This window comes from Rutidosis leptorrhynchoides, chromosome 4, assembly GCF_046630445.1.
Source record: "Rutidosis leptorrhynchoides isolate AG116_Rl617_1_P2 chromosome 4, CSIRO_AGI_Rlap_v1, whole genome shotgun sequence".
Taxonomy (NCBI): domain Eukaryota; kingdom Viridiplantae; phylum Streptophyta; class Magnoliopsida; order Asterales; family Asteraceae; genus Rutidosis; species Rutidosis leptorrhynchoides.
Genome location: NC_092336.1, coordinates 7,309,905 through 7,333,323, shown reverse-complemented (window position 1 = coordinate 7,333,323; position 23,419 = coordinate 7,309,905). Strand labels below are relative to the sequence as shown.

At 33.9% G+C, this 23,419-nt stretch overlaps 1 long non-coding RNA gene, 1 other non-coding gene and 1 pseudogene across 2 annotated transcripts; 2 read left to right on the top strand and 1 right to left on the bottom strand.

Annotated features, from left to right (window-relative positions):
* Nucleotides 1-3,188: 3,188 nt before the first annotated feature.
* On the top strand, nucleotides 3,189-3,827 carry LOC139844086 (uncharacterized). The gene is made up of 2 exons (XR_011757819.1): nucleotides 3,189-3,380; nucleotides 3,490-3,827. It is a non-coding gene; the product is annotated as an uncharacterized lncRNA (long non-coding RNA).
* Nucleotides 3,828-11,867: 8,040 nt separating this feature from the next.
* LOC139839492 (heat shock cognate 70 kDa protein-like) lies at nucleotides 11,868-20,775 on the top strand (annotated as a pseudogene).
* A 2,014-nt stretch (nucleotides 20,776-22,789) lies between these two features.
* On the bottom strand, nucleotides 22,790-22,863 carry TRNAN-GUU (transfer RNA asparagine (anticodon GUU)). Its single transcript has one exon. It is a non-coding gene; the product is annotated as a tRNA-Asn (tRNA).
* Between the last annotated feature and the right edge of the window lie 556 nt (nucleotides 22,864-23,419).

Sequence of the window (23,419 nt, the reverse complement as noted above, 5' to 3'; positions counted from 1 at the left end):
TAGATTAATAATATGAACTGCCGTATTTAAAGCCTCACCCCAAAAGGAATCGGACAACCCTGCATGTGAAAGCAAACATCTAACTCTCTCAACCAAAGTTCTGTTCATCCTCTCTGCTAAGCCATTCAACTGAGGTGTCTTTGGTGGAGTCTTTTGATGCCGAATACCATTCTCCTTACAATAAGCATCAAATCTGCCAATGTATTCACCGCCATTATCAGTCCGAATACACTTGAGTTTCTTCCCCGTTTGCCTTTCAACTAGTGTATGAAATTCCTTAAACTTTTCAAATACTTGATCCTTTGACTTTAAGGTATAAACCCACACCTTCCTGGAATGATCATCGATGAATGTAACAAAGTAGGAACATCCACCAAGTGTCCTAGTCTTCATAGGCCCACAAACATCCGAATGAACTAGATCAAGTATGTTCTCCATTCGAAAAGGAGAATGACTCTTAAACGCAACTCTGGTCTGTTTCCCTGCCAAACAGTGAGAACACTTACTCAAATCAATACCACTAACACCCGACAACACATTCTTCTTGAACAAGATAGACATCCCCTTTTCACTCATGTGGCCAAGTCTTTTATGCCACAACTCAATAGAATCAACATTGTCCACTGCGTTAACAATGTTCTGGATGATCTTCGGACGCGTGATGTATAATCTTGAGTCTTTCTTGCCTCTTCCCACTATCATAGAACCAAGAGTTAGTTTCCAAATACCATTACCAAAACCGTTATAATAACCATCATCATCAAGAATGCATGTTGAAATAACATTAAGTCTCATATCCGGAACATGTTTTACATTATGCAAAACTAACTCCATTCCCGTGTCAAATTTCAAACAAACATCTCCAATACCAACGATCTTTGATAACCCGGCATTACCCATCCTAGCAAATCCATAGTCACCTGGAGTGTAAGATGAGAAGTGATCTCTACAAATTGCAACATGACATGTAGCACCACTATCAACAATCCAACTCGTGTCATCATGAGTAAGATTGATCATATCATAATCAATACAAACAAAGAACTCATCTGTGATAGCGTTAACTTCAACCTTATCATCATCACCACCATCACTTTTCTTTTGTTTATTCTTGTCATATGCTTTTTTCTTCTCGTTCTTTAACTTTGGACAATACCACTTTGTGTGCCCCTTTTCATGACAATTATAACACTCAACATTAGCAAATTTACCTTTGCGTGAGCTGCTACGATGATTGCCTCTTTTACCCTGACCTCTACTATGACTTCTCCCCCGCGTTTCTGTGACCAAGATATCTGACTGTGAAGAGGAACCTTGTGACTTTCTTCTCATCTCTTCATTCAAAATACTACCCTTAGCCAATTCCATGGTGATAGTACCATTCGGTGCAGAGTTAGACAAAGATGTCCTAAAAGTCTCCCAAGAGTCCGGTAATGTACCAAGTAACCAGAGACCCTGAATCTCATCCTCAAACTTGATACCCATACCTGCAAGCTGATTTATAATACCCTGATATGCATTTAGGTGATCTGTAATAGGAGTCCCATCATGATACTTCAAAGCCATCATCTGCTTAATTAAGAACAACTTGTTATTCCCAGTCTTTCGTTCATATAACTGCTCAAGCTTTTTCCATAAGGCTTTAGCATCAGTCTCCCCAGTAATATGATTCACAACATTATCATCAACCCACTGCCGAATATACCCACATACTTGTCTATGCAAAATTTTCCATTGAGCATCAGATTTTTCTTCAGGTTTATCCTCAGTAAAAACAGGCAAATAATAATCTTTCACATAAAGAAGATCCTCCATTTTACCTTTCCAAACATGATAATTTGAACCATTTAAACTAATCATTTTACTTGTATTAGCTTCCATCTTTCACACAAGTCAAATCAAATAACCTAGCTCTGATACCAATTTGATGGGAAAATAATCACAACGGGCAATCTACAAAGCGGAAACAAACCCGTTTGACAAGCATTTCCCGACCCGTATGAACCCGTGAGGAAACTAACAAACAAGCTATATCAAAACCAACCCAAATCAGTCCCCAAGTCAGTAGCAAATCAACTAATAACGAATAATCAAGCACACACAATACACGCGAGACTTTTTACGTGGAAAACCCCTCAAAATCGAGAGTAAAAACCACGGGACTCGTAAGCCACTTAAATTCCACTATTATCAACAAGGAGAGCAATACAATAATCCTTCTCTAGATCAACTAGAGGTATACAACATCATCATACTCTTGAACAAGAACAATCAACAAGTATATGAAATAAATAAAGACAAAAGAGGAATAAATCACCCAAAAACTGCTCTCTGCTCCAGCAGCAATAACTCGACCTACAGGCCTTTTTAGACGAATTCAACGGTTGAAAACCTTGGCACTGATGTCAGGAAGACACAGCCCAAAAATGAAGAAGATTCAACGGTCGGATCTCCGGGGATCGAAGGTTTTCTGGACTGCTGTAAGAAGTGACGGAAATTGGGATTTTTTCTCTCTTTTTCTTGAACTCTCTTCACTCTTGATAATGAAAAACAGCTGCAACTTGATGTTTTAAGATGCCCTCCTATGCTTGACCAAGTCAACCAAGCAATGGGCCTAATTTTGTTGGGCTTGGGCTTGTTAATACTTACTCATATTTGGAAACCCAATAACAAAAACCAACACAAATATCCAACTTTAAACAATAAACAGAGTTGAGCCGAGTGTATCTGCCACTCCGTCTTTTTTGAAACATACTTGTTGTTAGAGTGTAGCAGAAAAAGGTTACCAAGTCAAATAATCATTTTTAGGTTATTTGACTTATTGGGATCAGAGTGTAAATTCATCATTTCCCTAAATTCATCATTTCCCTTTTCGGATAAAAGCAACAAGGGCCTACTAGATGCCAAGATTAACGGGTCTAACAGCAGCATTCTCAACCTTTTTTCCTTTATTGTAATGGAGGTTCCAAAAGTGTATTGGAACCATCCCAAACATAGAATTAGCTGTTAGGATACTTGTGTATAAGAACATTTACCTTGTACACACTTGAAAACAATTCAGATTATCAGAATCAATATTGAAATCGATCATATTCATTCATACAATTACTTTATCAATTATTAACATGGTATCAGAGCTAACGGTATCGATCTTTCGATCAAGATAATCGTTTTATGGCTCACATGGTTGCAAAACTCGGCCAACTCGGCCGAGTAATCGGCGATTACTCCTCTGGAAGAACAAAACGAGTAATCGGTGTCTAACTCGTCCATTTACTCGGTCAACGCCGGTCAACGCCGGTCAATGCTGGTCAACGGCGTCGGAAAACTCAGTGAAAAGATGAAGGAAAACAGGAGACGATTAATCTGAGTTCAATAAGGTTTTGATCGACGTCCAACTCCCTAATTTCTCCAACAACTTTCTCGTCCAACTTTTTTCAGAATTGAAATTAAGAGTTCTGAATCGATTTGATGTGTTTGTTTGTTTAGATAGAACAAATTGAAGGAACATACCTGTAATGTCTCGATTTCCATCCATGAAGAGAACAAACAATTTAGGGTTTGGTGACTGAGCGGTTGAAGAAGAAGAAGTGGGTAGCGTGACTGCTACTGCTAGGGTTTCTGAGTCATTTTATTATTTTTTAACTTACATTCAAACCCCCTAAAGTTTAACTGTTATTTATTTTAACACCTCAAGTTTAGTTTTTCTTTCAACTTCATTATTATATATATACAAATCTAACCCCTCCAATTAAAATAAATATTTATATGTAACTAAACTTTACATATTTAACATATATATTTATAAATTTTATATATTTAACATATATATATTCTTAAAAATGTTTGTTTATAGCTAATATATATATTATATATCTATAATATATTGAAAATATTTAGTTATATTAGAAAAGTCAACAAAAGTCAACATCCGAGTACTCCTCCGAGTACTCCCCGAGTCGCCGATTACTCCTCAAAAACCTCCGGCCGAGTACTCCCCGAGTCGCGAGTTTTACAACCTTGATGGCTCAATCATCTACCACGAATATAGCTACCATGTCTAAGATTGACGGTAGCCCAGAATTAATCCAAGCTGCCATGTCAATCTTAGACGGCAGCTCAGCTCATAATGAAAGGAGTTACCTTGAAGTTCTCTGCAAGCCTTTAATCATTGCCGGAACAGAAACAATCAAAATTAACCACCATAAACCACCACAACCGTTAAACTGCGTGTACTGTGGTATGTTACATCATACAGTGATTCAATGCTTCAAGCTCATTGGTTATCCCAAATGGTGGAACAAGGAGAAACGTGGCAGGGTTGTGATGACAATGGAGACCACCGGCGGCCACCATGGGGTTACCGGCAACGGCTTATCCAAATCATCTCAGAATCTGACAAGAGGTATCTCAAACTTTAATTTACATCAAAAATCGACCAAATGGGTGAAGATTACATCTTCAAACCCTAATAAAGGTCTCAAATCGAACAAAGTAATTGGGGTAAACCCTAATCACTTTGAATTAATTGATGATAATCGGTTCAAAGGCTTACAAGAACTGATAGAAGAAGAAGAAAAATTAGAATCCATACCTCAATCCAGGCCTCAATCGACCAGATTGAAAGGGGTTAACCCCAATCGATCAAGAACACAGAAGGGGATAAGAAAACCCTGTGTTCGATCTACAACAGATGAAAATAACACCAATCCCTTTTCACGATCTAAATCTGATGAGAATATCACAATTACATCTTCAATTGATAAAGAAAAAGTGGGATTTGGGGATAACAAAACTTTCTCTGATAAAGAGAAAGGTATATGTGGGGATAATAAAACCGATGGGATGATAAAGCATGGAGAGTTGAACCCACGCGTGACCAGGAAAGATGATCAAAGGGTTGGGGACAATGAACAGAGAGATTCTATCTCTCTTGGGAAACGACAGATACATGTACCAAGGAACATGCTTGATAAAGTTGGTACATATGTACAACTCATAACCACTCGTGACAATCTAAAGGACCAGTCAAAATGGTACACAACATGTGGGCCAATTTTTAAAGAAAAAAATATAATTGGGCCAAATCATGGTAAACACACTAATGGACTGGATATTAATGGGTCAATTAAAAATACTTTTTCTGGCCCAAAACGTGATCAGGCCCAAAACCCAAAACGTTTTGTTAAAAAGACCCAATCTTTGAATTTAAACTATTTTTATAAAGCCCATACTATTGCCACACAAAATCAGGCCCAAAAGTCTTACGATTTTAAAAAGGTCCAAAACTCCGCTAATCTTGAAAATAAAAATTTAAGTAAACCTTGTTTTACCGGAAAAGCCAATACTGTTTCAAATAACATTAAGAGTAACGAATGGATTTTTGATTGTGGTGCTACCCACACCATGAGTTTTGAAAAATCCAATTTTTATGCTCAATCAAAACCTCGGGTTAGTAAAATTCAAACGGTCAATGGTGGTGTTGTACAAGTTGAAGGGGGTGGAAAAATTGAAATTACTCCGACTATGAACTTATCTAATTGTTTATATATTCCAACCTTGTCTCATAAACTGTTATTCGTTAGTCACGTTACAAAGGAACTAAATTGTTCTGTCTTATTACACCTTACCTTTTGTATCCTTCAAGATATTAGGACTGGGGTGATTATTGGGCGTGGTACCGAACGGGGTGGGTTGTACTGTGTGAACGAAGTAACCCAACAAGGTACCGTGATGCTTGCTCACGGAACACCTATGAGGGAAGCTTGGTTATGGCATAGGAGGTTAGGTCACCCATCTGCCGGATACTTACACTCTTTATTCCCAAGTCTTTTTCCATCCAATGTTACGTTAAATTGTGAAACTTGTATTTTGGCTAAAAGTCACCGAAATACGTTTAAACCTAGTAACATGAGGAAAGAAATTCCTTTTGCTTTAATCCACTCTGATGTGTGGGGTCCTGCACCGGTTGTTGGGGGAAATTTTTTTCGATATTTTGTCTTATTTATTGACTATCATACCCGAATGACTTGGATTTATTTTCTAACCCACAAATCAGAAGTTTTTGAGAAATTTTCTCACTTTTATAAAATGGTTCAAATCCAATTTAATAAAAACATACAAATGATAAGATCCGATAATGGGAGTGAGTTTGTAAACTCATCAATGAAATCTTTTTGCGAAAATAATGGGATTATTCATCAAACCTCGTGTGCTCACACCCCTGAGCAAAATGGTGTAGCCGAACGTAAGAATCGACTACTTTTAGAAATGACAAGAGCTTTATTAATTGAATCCAAGGCTCCGAAAAGTTTTTGGCCCGAAGCCCTTACTTCCGCTACCTATCTTATCAACCCGTTACCTACTAAGGTTTTGGGCATAAAAACCCCTAAAGATACGCTTTCCCAATTCCATACCCTTCCGACTTCATTTAGCATTGAACCTCGAATATTTGGGTGCTCGGTCTTCGTCCATATTCCAAAACATGAGCGTAGCAAACTAGATCCATGTGCGGAAAAATGTGTCATGGTTGGCTATGGAATTAACCAAAAAGGATATCGGTGTTACAGTCCAAAAAGACGTCACGTTTTTACTACAATGAACTGTGATTTTGTTGAAACTGAATATGTTTACAAAAATACCCAACTCACGAGTGAGGGGGAGAATGAAAGTAATGACACTCTCAGTTGGATGACATGGGTTCCACATCAAATACCTCAAACACAAAACCCTGAACCACCTCAAACACAAGAGCCCGAGCCAACACAAAACCCCGAACCTATACAAACTCCAACACAAAACCCTGAACCTATACAAACTTCAACACTGAACCCCGAGCCAACAGGGGACCATGAACCCACAGAAACTATCCCACCAAACCATGAGACTACTGAAACCTCCTCGAACAATGAACATCAAACCCATGAGACACAAAATGACACAAGTTTCGATGAAACCACACAACAATATGTCCTACCGCAAAGAGTCAATAGAGGTTTTCCACCTAAATTATACTCATCAGAAAAAGAAGCGCAGAGATCCAGATATCCTATGGCTAATATAGCACAGGAAAATCAGTCAAAAGAAGCTTATAAATTTAACTCCGCGACCTACTCCGAAAATATTCCAACCTCCGTTGAACAAGCTCTAAAATCAATAAACTGGAAAAACGCAATGGAGGTTGAAATGAAAGCCTTGAATGATAATAACACGTGGAAAAAATGTGCCATGCCTCAAGGAAAGAAACCAGTGGGTGTTTACGATAAAATATAAACCAGATGGAACTATTGAAAAATACAAAGCTCGACTGGTTGCAAAAGGGTACACTCAGACATACGGGATTGATTACTCCGAAACCTTCTCACCAGTTGCAAAGATTGATACCATTAGAGTTCTCTTCTCTATCGCTGCAAATGAAGATTGGCCACTTCACCAATTTGATGTGAAGAATGCTTTTCTACATGACGAATTAAAGGAAGAAGTCTATATGGAAGCACCACCGGGATTCACTGACAACTTCAAAAACAGGGAAGTGTGTCGACTTAAAAAGGCTTTATATGGGTTAAAACAATCCCTACGGGCTTGGTTTGGTAGATTTACATTATTTATGAAAAAATACGATTTCAAACAAAGTAACTCGGATCATACTCTTTTCTTTAAACGAAAAGGAAAGTTAATTACATGTTAAATCATTTATGTTGATGATATGATAATAACAGGAAATGATAAAGAAGAAATTTCTAACTTAAAAATGAACTTATTTAAAGAATTTGAAATGAAAGACTTAGGCAGACTTAAGTATTTTTTGGAGATTGAGGTATTACGATCCCAACAGGGAATATTTATCTGTCAAAAGAAGTATGTTCTTGATTTTCTTGCAGAAACATGTATGATTGATTGCAAACCAGCTGATACTCCAATGATTCCAAACCAAAAGTTATATATGGAAGACAAAGCTGATCTTGCTGACAAAGGGCAATACCAAAGGATGGTGGGAAAACTCATCTATCTTGCTCACACTCGACCAGATATAGCACATGCAGTTGGAGTTGTGAGCCAGTTTATGCATCAACCACAGGTTCACCATATGGATGCTGTAATGAGGATCATCAGATACTTAAAGAAAACAGCAAGTGATGGAGTTGTATTTAAAAGGAATGGGCACCTTGAAGCACAAGTTTATACGGATGCAAGTTGGGCTGGAGAGAAAGGAGATAGACGATCAACTTCAGGGTTCTTCACAATAGTTGGAGGAAACTTAGTTGCGTGGAAAAGTAAGAAACAGAAGGTCGTTTCCTTATCAAGTGCTGAATCAGAATTTAGAGGAATCGCAAAGGGAGTGGTGGAAGCTTTATGGATTCGAAAACACTTAACAGAAATAGGATTCCCTCCAAAAGAAGCTATTTAGATCCTCTGCGATAATGAAGCAGCAATTGCTATCTCAGAAAATCCAGTTCAACATGATCGAACAAAACATATTGAAGTGGATAGACACTTTATCAGAGAAAAGTTGGATGCAGAAATAATTTCTTTACCATCAATCAGATCAGAAGATCAGCTCGCCGACATCCTTACGAAATCTGTCAACGGAAGACTTTTCAGTGAAGTTCTTGGCAAGTTGAATATCGGAAACCCCACTATTCAACTTGAGGGGGAGTGTTAGAGTGTAGCAGAAAAAGGTTACCAAGTCAAATAATCATTTTTAGGTTATTTGACGTATTGGGATCAGAGTGTAAATTCATCATTTCCCTTTTCGGATAAAAGCAACAAGGGCCTACTAGATGCCAAGATTAACGGGTCTAACAACAGCATTCTCAACCTTTTTTTCCTTTATTGTAATGGGGGTTCCAAAAGTGTATTGGAACCATCCCAAACATAGAATTAACTGTTAGGATACTTGTGTATAAGAACATTTACCTTGCACACACTTGAATACAATTCAGATTATCAGAATCAATATTGAAATCGATCATATTCATTCATACAATTACTTTATCAATTATTAACACTTGTACCACATCGAAAACACATATAACCATTCGTATCACAACTTACAAGGTTGATACATGAAGCTTTGATTTACAAAATCATCCATTGAGAATTATGAGAATTACCCTTCATTGGAAATCTTTCAGTGCAATGACTAACCAGAGTTCCAACTTTTAACGATAATTTTATATCTACGTTTAGTCATATATATAAACTGGCTATGACAATTTATTATATTAAGTAATGCTCATGTTTTTACCCCGCAAATTTGCAGGGTTATAACCTAGTTAATATAATATAATGAAATAATAATAAAAAATATACTTAATTAATTGGGTACATAACTGTCCTTTTTTAGAGTTTATTACCTTGAAAGAAAAACAATGAAATCGTGTAGATTTTTTAGTATTAATATAAAAAATATATCACCATATATAAAATAATGGCAAGACATGCTTATTTCAAGCTTGAAATCTTTTAGAGATGGAAACAATCTTAGACATATATACATATATAAAGTCACGTACGTACCTTAAACAAATGCATATATAACGAATCGAATTATATATATATATATATATATATATATATATATATATATATATATATATATATATATATATATATATATATATATATATATATATATATATATATATATATATATATATATATATATATATATATATATATATATATATAGGTTGAGGCAATCGATCGATCAGGTAACGTACGTACGTATAATAAAAATCGATTGATCATGTATTTGTTTACATTGTAACAATACATGTGAAATTAAAAAGTTTAAAGACTTCTTAAAGTCTAAGTTTCAAATAAAAGATTTAGGTGCTCTCAAATATTTTCTGAGAATTGAGGTTATTAGAGAAAATAAAAACATATGTTTGTCTCAAAGAAAATACACTCTTGATTTATTAACTGAGTTTGGGTTATTGAACTGTAAACCAATTTATACACCTCTTGAACCTAATCTTAAGTTTAATAATGATAACAATCATATTGATTTACCTCTTAAGAATATCACTGAATATCAAAGATTGATTGGAAGATTAATATACCTTACTTTGACCAGACCTGATATCTCTTATTCTGTTCATGTATTAAGTCAATATATGCATGCTTCTAAGGTTTCTCATTTGAATTGTGCATTAAGAGTTTTGAGATATCTCAAGTCTGCACTTGGAAAAGGTATTTGTATAAGAAAGTATAATGATACTGATCTTGTGTGCTATGTGGATTCTGATTGGGGTAAAAGAGTTATGGCTATGAAATCTGTGACTGGCTATTGTTTGTTTTTGAATGGTTAACTTCTTACTTGGAAAAGTAAGAAGCAAGATTGTGTTTCAAGATCTTCTGCAGAGGTTGAGTATAGAGCCCTTGCAGATGCATCATGTGAGGTTATTTGGATTTTAAAAGTTCTCAAAGATTTTGGTAAAAGTTGTAATATTCCTGTTTAGATTCATATTGATAATTTTGCAGCAATCAAGATTGCTGCAAATCCTGTTTTTCATGAGAAAACTAAACATTTTGATTTGGATTTGCATTTTGTTAGAGATAAAATAAATAAAGGTGTTATTCAAACTAAAAAGATTGATTCTGCTGAAAATAAAGCTGATGTATTTACAAAAGGGGTGTGTTCTTTTGAACACAACAAAATGTGTAATCTTCTTGGTTTAAAAGATTGTTTTGGCAATTAGATTGAGGGGGGTGTTGAAATAGTCAATCTAATATGCTTTAATATTTATGTTTGGTACTTAGTATGTGATTAGTTGTGCAGGTATCCTAAAACAAGTCTAGATGAGATGTTGCACAAGAAGATCAAGTTACACATGAAGATAAAGAAGAGCTAAACCCTTCGTGGATCGAGTATAAGTTAAAAGTAGCTAACATACCTAATATGGGGGTGAAATTATACTTATACAACGACGGGACATAGTTGGGTTTAGTTTTTATCACTTCAGGGACGGGACTGTTTCTGTCAATTCTCATTTCTCAAAGATGTACAGGGGCCTGAATGTCATTATTCAAAGTTTATGCAGTGTCGGTGTTAGTTTTTTGATATACTCATCTGTCCAGGGTTAGGTTTTCATTGTAGTTGTATTCGTATTCATAATATTCACACATTCATCATTATTGTATCTCTGATCCATAGTTTGGATTTGTGATTTGTGTTCATCTAGTTGATGAACAAAGTATTGTAATCATTGTTAAATCTTCAAGTGATTGATTGTTGGTTTGGTTTCTGGTTATTCAAAGTATACGATCTTGTATACTTGTTGTTATTGATTCGTTTAATCTGTTTTAACTAAATGCGGCCCATCTAATTTTATGACTTCATTAATTGGCCTGCTTTCTAACGAGGCCTCAATACCCGAAGATTTAACTGAATCCAACTTGGATCAATTAACATAACATCATACCCAGAAACAAATTCTTGTGACCAGAAACAATAATAATAAATATAATGAAATAATAATAAAAAATATACTTAATTAATTGGGTACATAACTGTCCTTTTTTAGAGTTTGTTACCTTGAAAGAAAAACAATGAAATCGTGTAGATTTTTTAGTATTAATATAAACAATATATCACCATATATAAAATAATGGCAAGACATGCTTATTTCAAGCAAGAAATCTTTTAGAGATGGAAACAATCTTAGACATATATACATCTATGTATAGTCACGTACGTACCTTAAACAAATGCATATATAACGAATCGAATTACATATATATATACATAGGTTGAGGCAATCGATCGATCGATCAGGTAACGTACGTACATATAATAGAAAATAAAAATAGAAAATAAAAAAAAAATGGATAGCAGAAGACGAAAGGAGGATGCGGTGGCGATAGGAATTGACTTGGGAACAACGTACTCATGTGTTGGCGTATGGAAGCATAATCGAGTCGAAATCATAGCGAATGATCAAGGCAACCGAACTACACCTTCTTCCGTTGCTTTCACTCCTAATGATCGTCTCATTGGCGAAGCTGCCAAGAATCAACTACCTATGAATCCTACCAACACCATATTTGGTACGTACGTAATTAATTAATCATCCATCTTGTTCAATTCCCACTAGTGGTCGGTTTTTATTTTATTTTTGTCTTGGTAATTAAGTGAATTGAAGTTAACAAATTAAAAAACAAAAATTAATCTTCTTTGCTATGGCTTAAGTTTCGCTTTAACAGTACTTTCCGAAAGCTTTGAAACTTTTTACGAGTTAGGAAATTAAACTTGCCTACTCATTTATTTTTACCAAATTAATAAATAAAATAATAATCACGAGATACGTACTATTTGTGTTTACATTGTAAGTAGTACGGGGTAATTTGTTTAATTAGATAATTTTAATAATGGATGATGTAGAGAAAAGAATAAGAAAATCCACTTCATTGTTATAATTTAATAAAAGAACTACAAAATACAATTATACTTATTTATGAAATATTAGTAAAAGAGAGGATAAGTGTGTATTTCATATAATTCTATGAAATGGTACATTTTACAATGCTAATACATGAGGTATTTATACTACAAAATTGGCATCCATTTTATGACTTCTTGTACATGTATATATTATTATAAAGCCATCCATTTATGACTTCTTGTACATATACATATATATACATATATGTATATATTATTATAACACTCCCCCTTGGATGTCAATTTTTGTTTTGTTGGAGATAAACTACAATTTACTGCCTCGTTAAAAACCTTGGCCAAAGAAAAACCCAGTGGGATAAAAACTTTAGCTAAGGGAAAAAGAGTGCAGCATATAGTTGACTCCCCCTCAAGTAGACATTGCTGAGCTGTTACATCTTTTGAACATGCCTCATGCCAATATTATGAACATGCGTTCTGAAAATAGCAGTTGAAGATGCTTTGGTGAAAAGATGAGCAGAGTTCTTGCTGGATTGAACATATCTCATTTCAATCTGGTTGTCCTTGATGATATTTTGAGTGTATGAGAAGAATCTAGGGGGTATGTGTTTTGTTCAGTCACTTTTGATATATCCTTCTTTCATCTGTGCTATGCGAGCTGGATTATCTTCATAGATAGTTGTTGAACTTTTATCGCGTTCTAGTCCACAAGAATCAATAATGAGTTGTGTCATTGATCTTAACCAAAAACATTCCCGAGTGGCTTCATGTAATGCAATCACTTCGGCATAATTTGATGATGTTGCAACAAGTGTTTGTTTTTTTAGAACGCCATGATTTTGTGGTACCTCCATTTAGGAATACATATCGAGTTTGAGATTTATCTTTATGAGGATTTGATGAATGACCTGCATATACATAATCAACCAAATCTTGTTTTGAAGCGTTAGAATAAAATAATTTTAAATCGGCAGTTCCTCAAGGGTATCAAAATATGTGTTTGATCCTGTTCCATTGTCATTTGGTAGAAGTTGAGCTGAATCTTGCCAACAAATTAACTGCAAGAGAAATGTCAGGTCTTGTACAATTTATAAGATACATAAGAACCTCAATTGCACTAAAATATGGAACTTCCGATCTGTTAAGATTTTCATGATCTTCGCAGGGATGAAATAGATCAGTGTCAATATTGAGTGATCTAACAACAATGAGTTTGTCTTTAAAAGATGTTTTAAAATCTTTTCGGTATAAGTTGTTTGATGTACAAGTTAACCATTAGGCATATGCTCAATTTGCAATCTAAGGTAATACTTGGTATTTTCAAGATCTTTCATTTCAAAATAATTCTTTAGAAGTTGAATGATTTCATAGATCTCTTTATTTGTTCATATGATGTTAAGATCATTGTTTTTCATAATAAAATAACATGGCAAATAAGTTTATGTGTATACACTTTTCTTATCAAGTAATCACTTAATCAGTTATACCACATACGTCCTAATTGTATAGACCCATATAAAAATCTTTGTGATTTAATAGAATACATTCCCTTGGGTTTTGCATTAGATGCTTATGATACCTTAAACCCTTCAGGTATATTCATGTATATCACTATCAAGTGATCCATACAGATAAGTAGTTACAACATTCATGAGATGCATTTAAGTAACTACCAGGTTGATTAAGTATCTAATAAGTAATTGTATCTATTACAGGAGGATAAGTTTTCCTCATAATTCATTTCCGGTCTTTGTGGGAAATCTTGAGTTACAAGTCTAGTTTTGCCTTGTAACTTCATTTGCACATTTCTTTTTCGGATAAAAATTCATTTGTATCCCATACGTTTCACATTTTTCAAAGTGATAACGATTAATCCGAAAACTTTTCTTTTATTGAGCGATTCTAATTCAGCTCGTATTTCTCCTTTTCATTGAGCTCAATCATGTCTATTTTGATATTCAATGACAGATTTTGGTTCTAGATCATCATCTTTATTCATGATGTCATTGTAATATTATATGAAAATATCTCATCAAGATTTTTTTTTTTTTTTTTTTTTTTTTTTTTCATTTCGGTTCCATAATATTGCATAATTTATCGCAATTTATGTATTTACATTTATCAATATCCTCTGCAGAAGGAATATTGATTTATGGTTCTTCTTGAACACTTTCTTTTATCTCATTATCAGCTGATTTTCCTTTTCTAGGATTTTTATCTTTGGAACCAATTTGTCTTCCACGTTTCAGATGTGGCAAAGACTCATGAGTGACATTATTGCCAGCTTTTGGAATTTCAATTCGAGCTGGAGCATTTCCTGCTATTATATATGATTTAGTCACTCTTTTGTATCTTTAAATACATAAAGTAATTAATTTGCAAATTCTTGCATATGCATTATTTTTTAACTTTCTTTTCGCATTCTTTTGTGCGAGAATCAACATACCTTAATTGATGTTCATACTATGAAACATCATTTTCTTTATTTTTCATTTCTCCCCCTAATCTAGGGAACAATGTTTCATTAAAATGACAATCATCAAAACGTGCTGTAAAAACATCACCCGTCATGGGCTCAATATATCTTATGATTGAAGATGTTTCATATCCAACATATATTCTCATCCTTCTTTGAGGAATCATTTTAGTGCGTTGTGGTGGTGCAATTTGAAAATACACTGCACAACCAAATGTTCTATTTTGGCTCTCGACCAAAATTAAGTTGGTAGGGGAGAATATTTATGATTTGCACTTGGTTTAATGTGAATCAATGTCGCATCATGTAAATTTACATGTCCCCATATAAATATTGAGAGTTTTGTACTCATTACCAATTGTCTAGATATTAGCTGCAAGCAATAAATATTCAGCTAAATCAATTTTGTATGTACATGAGCAATAGGATGTTCAACAACAATCCCTATAGAAATATAATAATCATTAAATGCTTGAGATGTTAACTCATCAGCATTATCAATTTGCACCCTTTAATGGTGTAATCAGAATAATGTGTTCTCAATTTAATAATTTGTGCAAGAAACTTTGCAAATGCCATATCACGGCTTAATAACACACAAACATGAGACCATCCGCTAGATGCGTCTATTAGAACCATGAAATATCAAAATGGTCCACTTGATGGATGAATTGGTCCATATATATAACATATTCTTTTCATTAATCACCATATGTGCTTTTCATTAATCACCATATGTGTTTTTCATTAATCACCATATGTGCTTTTCATTAATCACCATATGTGTTTTTCATTAATCACCATATGTGCTTTTTCATTAATCATCATATGTGTTTTTTCATTAATATGCGCTTTTCAGTGCTACATAGATATTTCTCATTTCCGATTATCATTGACTGATAATCATATCCATTATGATATATATCAGAGAAACTTAACAAATTTCTCTTTGATTTGAGAGAAAACAAGACATTGTTTATAAGAAAATTCGTACCATTTGGTAATATGAATTTTATCTTTCCATTTCCTTTTGCAGGACCTAATATAGTATTTATAATTCTTTCAGATGATTTCAAATCAATGAAATATTTCTTAGATTTGATCATAATGTGTATGTTACTACTATCTGCAATACATAGCTCTTTACCATTTAATTGATGTTGTATTCTCAGCCCCAAAAAAATGTAAAGAGTAAAAGGGAATCAAATGAACTCACCATACGATATTTTGTAGTAAAAATATGCATACGACGGAACTGAACAATGCAAGGTTGGCCTCGGATTCACGAACCTCCAAAAAGAATAGGCTAAGAAAATAATGCGCCAGCCCGGACTCGAAGGAAATAATGCGCCAGCCCGGGCTCGAAGGTAGTGCAACATGTTCATTTGCACAGGGCCCAATAATTTAAGTGGCTCAATATATTTTATTTTATTAATACACAAAAGTTAACTTAGCCCAAGACACATCAAACCTAAGAGGATAAATGCAGGCTTTAATTCTTACTGATTGTAGATCATGAATTTACAATTTATAGAATACATATTTTATAATCGATGTGGGATTACAAAAAGAAATTAGTTAAAACTAACGATGTATTCTCTTTTAATATAAGTTAAAACTATCTATGTGTGATTATAAATCATCACTTTTATATTTCTTATCGAACCCATCAACGATTTTTGATAATTTTTTATTTTATTTTTTTTATACAATTCAACCATTAGCTTATATATGGATACGTGAAAACAAATTATGATAGAGACCTTTTTTTTTTTTTTATGCCTCACTCGGGGCACCGAAAAACTCGGGACTGGCCCTCGTGGTATGCATGTAACTCGAAGAATAAACACAAAGATTTAGGCGATGGTGGACTGTGTGTTAGAAGATCTTGGAGGCCCAAGGCCAGTTTTTTGTAGCAGCCCAATTGACCCAACAATAATATAAGTCACTGCCCTTTAGCATATGGTAGGCAAAAGTGATTAGTTCGATGGAATAAAAAAAAAAATTAGCTTTAGGCGATTCAATCATTAATAGCAACAATATTATACCATACTTAAATCAAGTAAAGGCAAAAAGTGATTAGTTCGATGGAATAAAAAAAATAGCTTTAGGCGATTCAATCATTAATAGCAACAATATTATACCATACTTAAATCAAGTGGGGTTCTTTTGATTATTTTGTGTCGGCCCGTGATATTTTAGAATCCAAGAAACTTATAAGCAACTTAATTATAATAAATAAAATAATAATATATATGTATGCATATTTACAAAAGTTTATTTAGAGAGAGAAAATATAAATCGGGTATATGTATAACATATATTTCATAGGGTACAAATGGTAATGCATTCACATGTACAACTTTGAGCATGCAATCCGTTATAAGATGGTATGAGCGCAGGCACACACCCACAAAACAGATTTAATTCTCACTCATCAGGCCATTATTGTCTGAAATGAAATTCTGAATATTCTCGAGATCTCAGGCAGGTAAAAAAAAAACTTTTTCCTACTTATAACTTGATTTCATCTTAATTAATTTATAGTTACATTAAAATTCACAAAACTACCTTCATCCTTATTGATAGTTTTGCAGATTATTACAGAGTTTGTTTTGTACAACACTAAAAGTCATTTATTATTAGCTTTATATCATACAAACTGTCCTATGATATAAATAATGAAGGAGTACGTTTGTGCCAGGAAGAAGAACAAATGGGTTGTGAGATGGTTGTTTTATATGTGTAAGTAATATATGTATATGTATCTTCATATTTCTTTTTTTTTAACTGTCCCTCTCAAAACGGGTTCATTTTATGATTGTTGTAAAGTCTTGGTTTTCTTGTTAATTAATTAATTCAAAGTATTTTAAATTAAATAACGTCAACAATTTTGGAATACCTGATGAGTATAACTCAGTGGTGGAAGAATCCAAGCTGATAAAATTTTGATCAGAAGACACTTCGGAGGTTTCTAGATCTTCCGGTGGTTTTAGCGGCGGAGGACGATGGCCGGTGGGAATCGTGAGAGGTGGAAGTGGTGGTTGAGTAACTATAAGAATCACCATGATTATATGGAGCTCTTCGTGCTGATAACGTGTTATAATTTAATAAAAGAACTACAAAATACAATTATACTTATTTATGAAATATTAGTAAAAGAGAGGATAAGTGTGTATTTCATATAATTCTATGAAATGGTACATTTTACAATGCTAATACATGAGGTATTTATACTACAAAATTGGCATCCATTTTATGACTTCTTGTACATGTATATATTATTATAAAGCCATCCATTTATGACTTCTTGTACATATACATATATATACATATATGTATATATTATTATAACATTCATGTTTTAGTACAGAGGACAATTAAACAAATGGAGTAATTAACAAGTAACAATGACCAGCTAACTTAATTTTGTTAGTTGACATAATTTTCTTTTTTATAAATAATTAATTAAATAGAAAATATATATATATTTTCAGATGCAAAGAGGTTGATTGGACGGAATTATAGTGATAGCAAAGTGCAGGATGACATGAAGTTGTGGCCTTTTAAAGTCATAGAAGGTCCTTCCGACACACCAAAGATCGTTGTCACCTACAAAGGTTTTGATAAGGAATTCACGGCCGAAGAAATTTCATCAATGATTCTTGGTAAGATGAAAGAAACCGCAGAGGCCTACCTTGGACAAGTTGTGAAAGATGTGGTTATCACCGTTCCAGCTTATTTCAATATATACTAACAGCTACCGTGAATTTGGTCGTTTGGGACCAAGAAACAAATACAAACGACAAAAAAAAAAAAAAAATGGAAAAAAAACTTTTACCCCCCAAGTTTTGATAGGACGCAACTTCACCCCTCAAAACAGGGGTACAAAATGTCAAATCCTTATTTTAATTAATAAACTCCACCCGGTTTTTCAGAGACGCATATCTTCCCGCTCGGTGCGAGTTAAATTTTTTCGAGAACACCGATCAGCTCTAAAAAATCTCAAGAACCCAACGGGACTAACTACACGAGAAACGGACATCATTAAAAAACGCTAAATAACGGGCCCTATATTCTCACTCGGTGCGAGTTAAATTTTTCCGAGACCACCGTTCAACTCGAAATAATTTTACGAACACAACGCGACTAACTATACGCGAAACGGACATCGTTAAAAAAGCTTTACATACATATACATACACGTCCAACAAACAACCCAACCTATTAGATATATTAGGTACCAAACAACGTATATCCAAATTCGACCGCGCGTCGAATACAACCGCAGCAACGCGCGGTCGAATTTTTTCTAGTTTTAATGATTCCCAAAGTCAAGCTACAAAGGATGCAGGCACTATCGCTGGCTTACACGTTATCCGCATCATTAATGAGCCCACTGCTGCTGCAATCACTTATGGTTTAGACAACAACATGTCTGAATATGATAAAAATGTGCTCATCTTTGATTTGGGTGGTGGTACTTTTGATGTCTCTATAGTGACTATTAAGAGGGGAGGGGGTAAGTTTGAGGTGAAAGCTGTTTCTGGTGACACTCATTTGGGAGGTGAGGATTTTGATAATCGAATGTTGGAGCATTGCGTTGTTGAATTTAAAAGGAAGTATCGTAAGGACTTAAATGGGAATCAAAGAGCGATAGGGAGGTTAAGATCTGCTTGTGAGAAAGCAAAAAGGATTCTCTCGTGTAGTGTTCAAACGTCAATCCAAGTGGATTGCTTGCACGAGGGGATTGATTTTTCTATCAACTTTACTCGAGCTAAATTTGAAGATCTGAACAAGAGCATGTTTGACTCTTGTATCAAGATCGTAGAAAAATGTTTACACGACGCAATGATGGAGAAATCACAAGTAGATGAGATTGTTCTAGTTGGTGGCTCGACTAGGATACCTAAGGTTCAAAGTATGTTAGAAGATTATTTTGATGGTAAGGAGCTTTGCAAGGGTGTGAACCCTGATGAGGCTGTTGCGTACGGTGCAGCCGTTATGGCTGCAAAATTAGGAGGACGTGATGATAATAATAATACAAATAACTATGTTCGTGATTTGGTGCTAGTAGACGTCACTCCTTTGTCACTTGGTGTAGAGTTATATGAAGATCTATTTCATGCTATCATACCGCGAAACACTCCAATACCAACAAACAAATCCCATATTTGTTGTACGCTTCACGATAATCAAACGACTGCGCTCATCAAGGTGTATCAAGGTGAAAGAGCAAGATCTATTGATAACCATCTGTTGGGGAAGTATACAGTTTCTGGTATTCCACCTGCTCCCCGATTGACTTCATCAATTGAGATTATCTTTAACATAGATGCTGACGGTATCCTGACAGTCACGTCAAGGATCTTATCGACTGGTAAGACGGAGAAACTTATCATTACCAATGAAAATGGAAGACTCTCCAAACAAGAAATTGAGAAGATGGTTAAAGACGGTGAAAGATACAAATATGAGGATCAAGAATTTAAGAAGAGAGTGGATGCATACAATGCATTAGAAAACTGCTTATATTATATTAAAAATAAACTCGGCGATGATGATTTCAAGAAAAGGGTGCACCGGAACAGCATGGAGAAAATCGAGAATGCTATCGCCGTCACAACCATGTGGCTCTTGGATAATCCAGCAGCAACTGCAGAAGAGCTTCTGCAAAGGAAGGTATGTATATATATTATATTATGTATGTATATCTTAAACCTCGATCTTTTATTTTTTTGTATATATGCATTCTAATTAAGATGTTTGTTGTTGTTGTTGTTGTTGTTAGATTAAGTTGACAAGTGAGGTGCAACGCTTTTCAAGTGAATCAAGACCGATAGATATAAGAAATTTAAGCAGCTCGTTTAGAAGGCTACTGAATGAAAGACATTAATTAATCCCGACCAGATGTTGACTTATCTACTAAATGATGAGTTTTTGGTACTAAATTTGAATTTTAATCTGAATTGATTTGATGACTTTCGTTTTAAATTTTGTAAGTTTAAAGCTTAGCTTATAATTTTAAGTTTGTTTCAGTTTAAGGCTTGATTTTAAATATCACCATTTGTGGTATTTGTACATAAACCCATCCCGTAATTGTTATTCTTGACGAGGCGTGTTTCATATATTGGTACAAACTAGTTTTATTAGCCCGTCCGTTGGACGGAAGTTGTAAAAATATGATTTCGCAACTGTTGAATATATAACAAAAGTAGAAGTACACATTATAATGAAGTTCGTTGTAGATAAATGCATTAAGTTTCCTTTTATGAGTCCGTAAGTTGAATGAAAATTGTAATAATATGATTTTGACTATTGAATATATAACAAAAGCATAAGTACATATTATGGTGAAGTTCGTTGCAGATAAATACACAGGATTTTCTTTATGAGCCCGTCCGTTGGACGGGAGTTGTAAAAGTATGAATTCGCAACTGTTGAATATATAACAAAAGCATATTTATATTATTGTGAAATTCGTTGTAGATAAATACACCGAATTTCCTTTTATGAGCCCACCCGTTGGACGGAAGTTGTAAAAAATTAATTTTAACTCTAACACAAAAAATACACCGAATTTCGCTTTATGAGCCCCATCCGTTGAACGAAAGATGTAATTATGTAAATTATTCCATAATTAAAAACCCACATGTCACTATTCCATAATTATTAAGATGTATAGTTAATATTTTCTTATCTATTAATATATCTATTTATTTATATATTAACGTGGATATATCTATTTATATATTAACGTGGATATATCTATTAGAAAAATTAGGAAATTATTTTAGGAAATTATTATTGTTTAATCCAGTTTAATTATTTATATATTAACGTGGATATATCTATTAGAAAAATTAGGAAATTATTTTAGGAAATTATTATTGTTTAATCCAGTTTAATTGAGAAAATGACACGTGTGTAAATTTAATTCAGTTTAATTGATAAATTGACACGTATGCAAATTTAAATCAGATTAATTGAAAAATTAACACGTAAGATTATTGGCACGCGCTTTATAATAATGTATAGACTCTTGAAAACCTTGGAGCAAACCCTTAGATGTCCACTCGACGGATTTTCTATTTTCGATCTGCCTTTTACACACCATTTAAATTAAAAAAATTAAAACATGTAGAAAATATGAAAAGTTAATTATTGCAAAGTCAAACTCAGTCTCCACAACGATGCTTTGACAATACTCACGACAGATCATAATACTAATATTAGAACTGTTGATAGCCTTCTGAAAAAGGAATTCATATGAGCCTCCATTGAGTTCTATCTTAGATCTTAAATTCAAATTAAACCCCGTGTACACTAATCATATGACACATGTAAGTAAAATCAACTTCATTTGATAAGCTAAAATTATTCATTGCACGTGTTTTAAGCAGTTTAAATCCAATCTTGGTTCCTAGACCTTACTTATCATGCTCGAACACTACTAGTACCTAACTACTTTCTACTTAATTCAGCTCCAATAGATCAATTTATGCAATGAGATACACATAGATACTGTAAGATAATTCAGCTCCAATGATTCAATTTATAATTAAGCATTAGATACACACCCTATACAACCGATTAAGCAGTATAACAAACATGGAATAAAACGATATAATGTCTTTGCTTGTTCCTTTTAGCTAATTTTGTATGTTGCGCATTTGCCATGAATCAATCTGTAAAAAAAAATTAATGTGTTGAAATTGCTACATCCCAAAAAAATGAAAAATACCACATAAATTGTATCGACCAGGAAATTGAAATTACAAATTAGTTTGATACATATAATGCCAACGTGCAAGCAGAGTAGTCTTTCATGTCTTAGCCCAACGACTTCCCCGGTGGTTAATTAATATTGATGTGTTTGATTAGTGAAACAAAATAAAATAAAATAATTAAGCTAGAAGGAGGGCTTGAACCTCCGACCTTGTGGTTAACAGCCACACGCTCTAACCAACTGAGCTATTCCAGCTTTTATTTGCCATCATATTAAACAATTTCTCACTATTTTAAGATTCAATTTACATAGAAAAGCTTAACATACACCCTGATCAAGTTAATATCGTTTACTAAACTAATAAATAACATGATTCACAATCTTAACACGATGTTGTGTTACACAAATGGATAAGACTATGTTCTGTTTAATCAAAAGGATGCAATGTTTTTGATCGTCTAGAATTACTTTAATGAAACTGATATCTAGAGATGGCCAAATGGGCTGGTGGGATGTCAATGGATGTCCGAATCACCGGATATTCATACGATCCGATTCATTTAGATGGATATGGATGATCTAAACGGGTGATAAATGGATATGGATATGGATATGGATATGGATATGAATATGGATATGGATAATGTGAAAAATTAATGGATCGGGTATGAATGACAATTTATCATTCATGGATATATTTATTTACCACCCGAAATACATATATACATATACATATATACATATTTACTTAAATATATGCATATATATTTAAAAATTATTATATGTGTATACTATAAACTATTAAAATGTT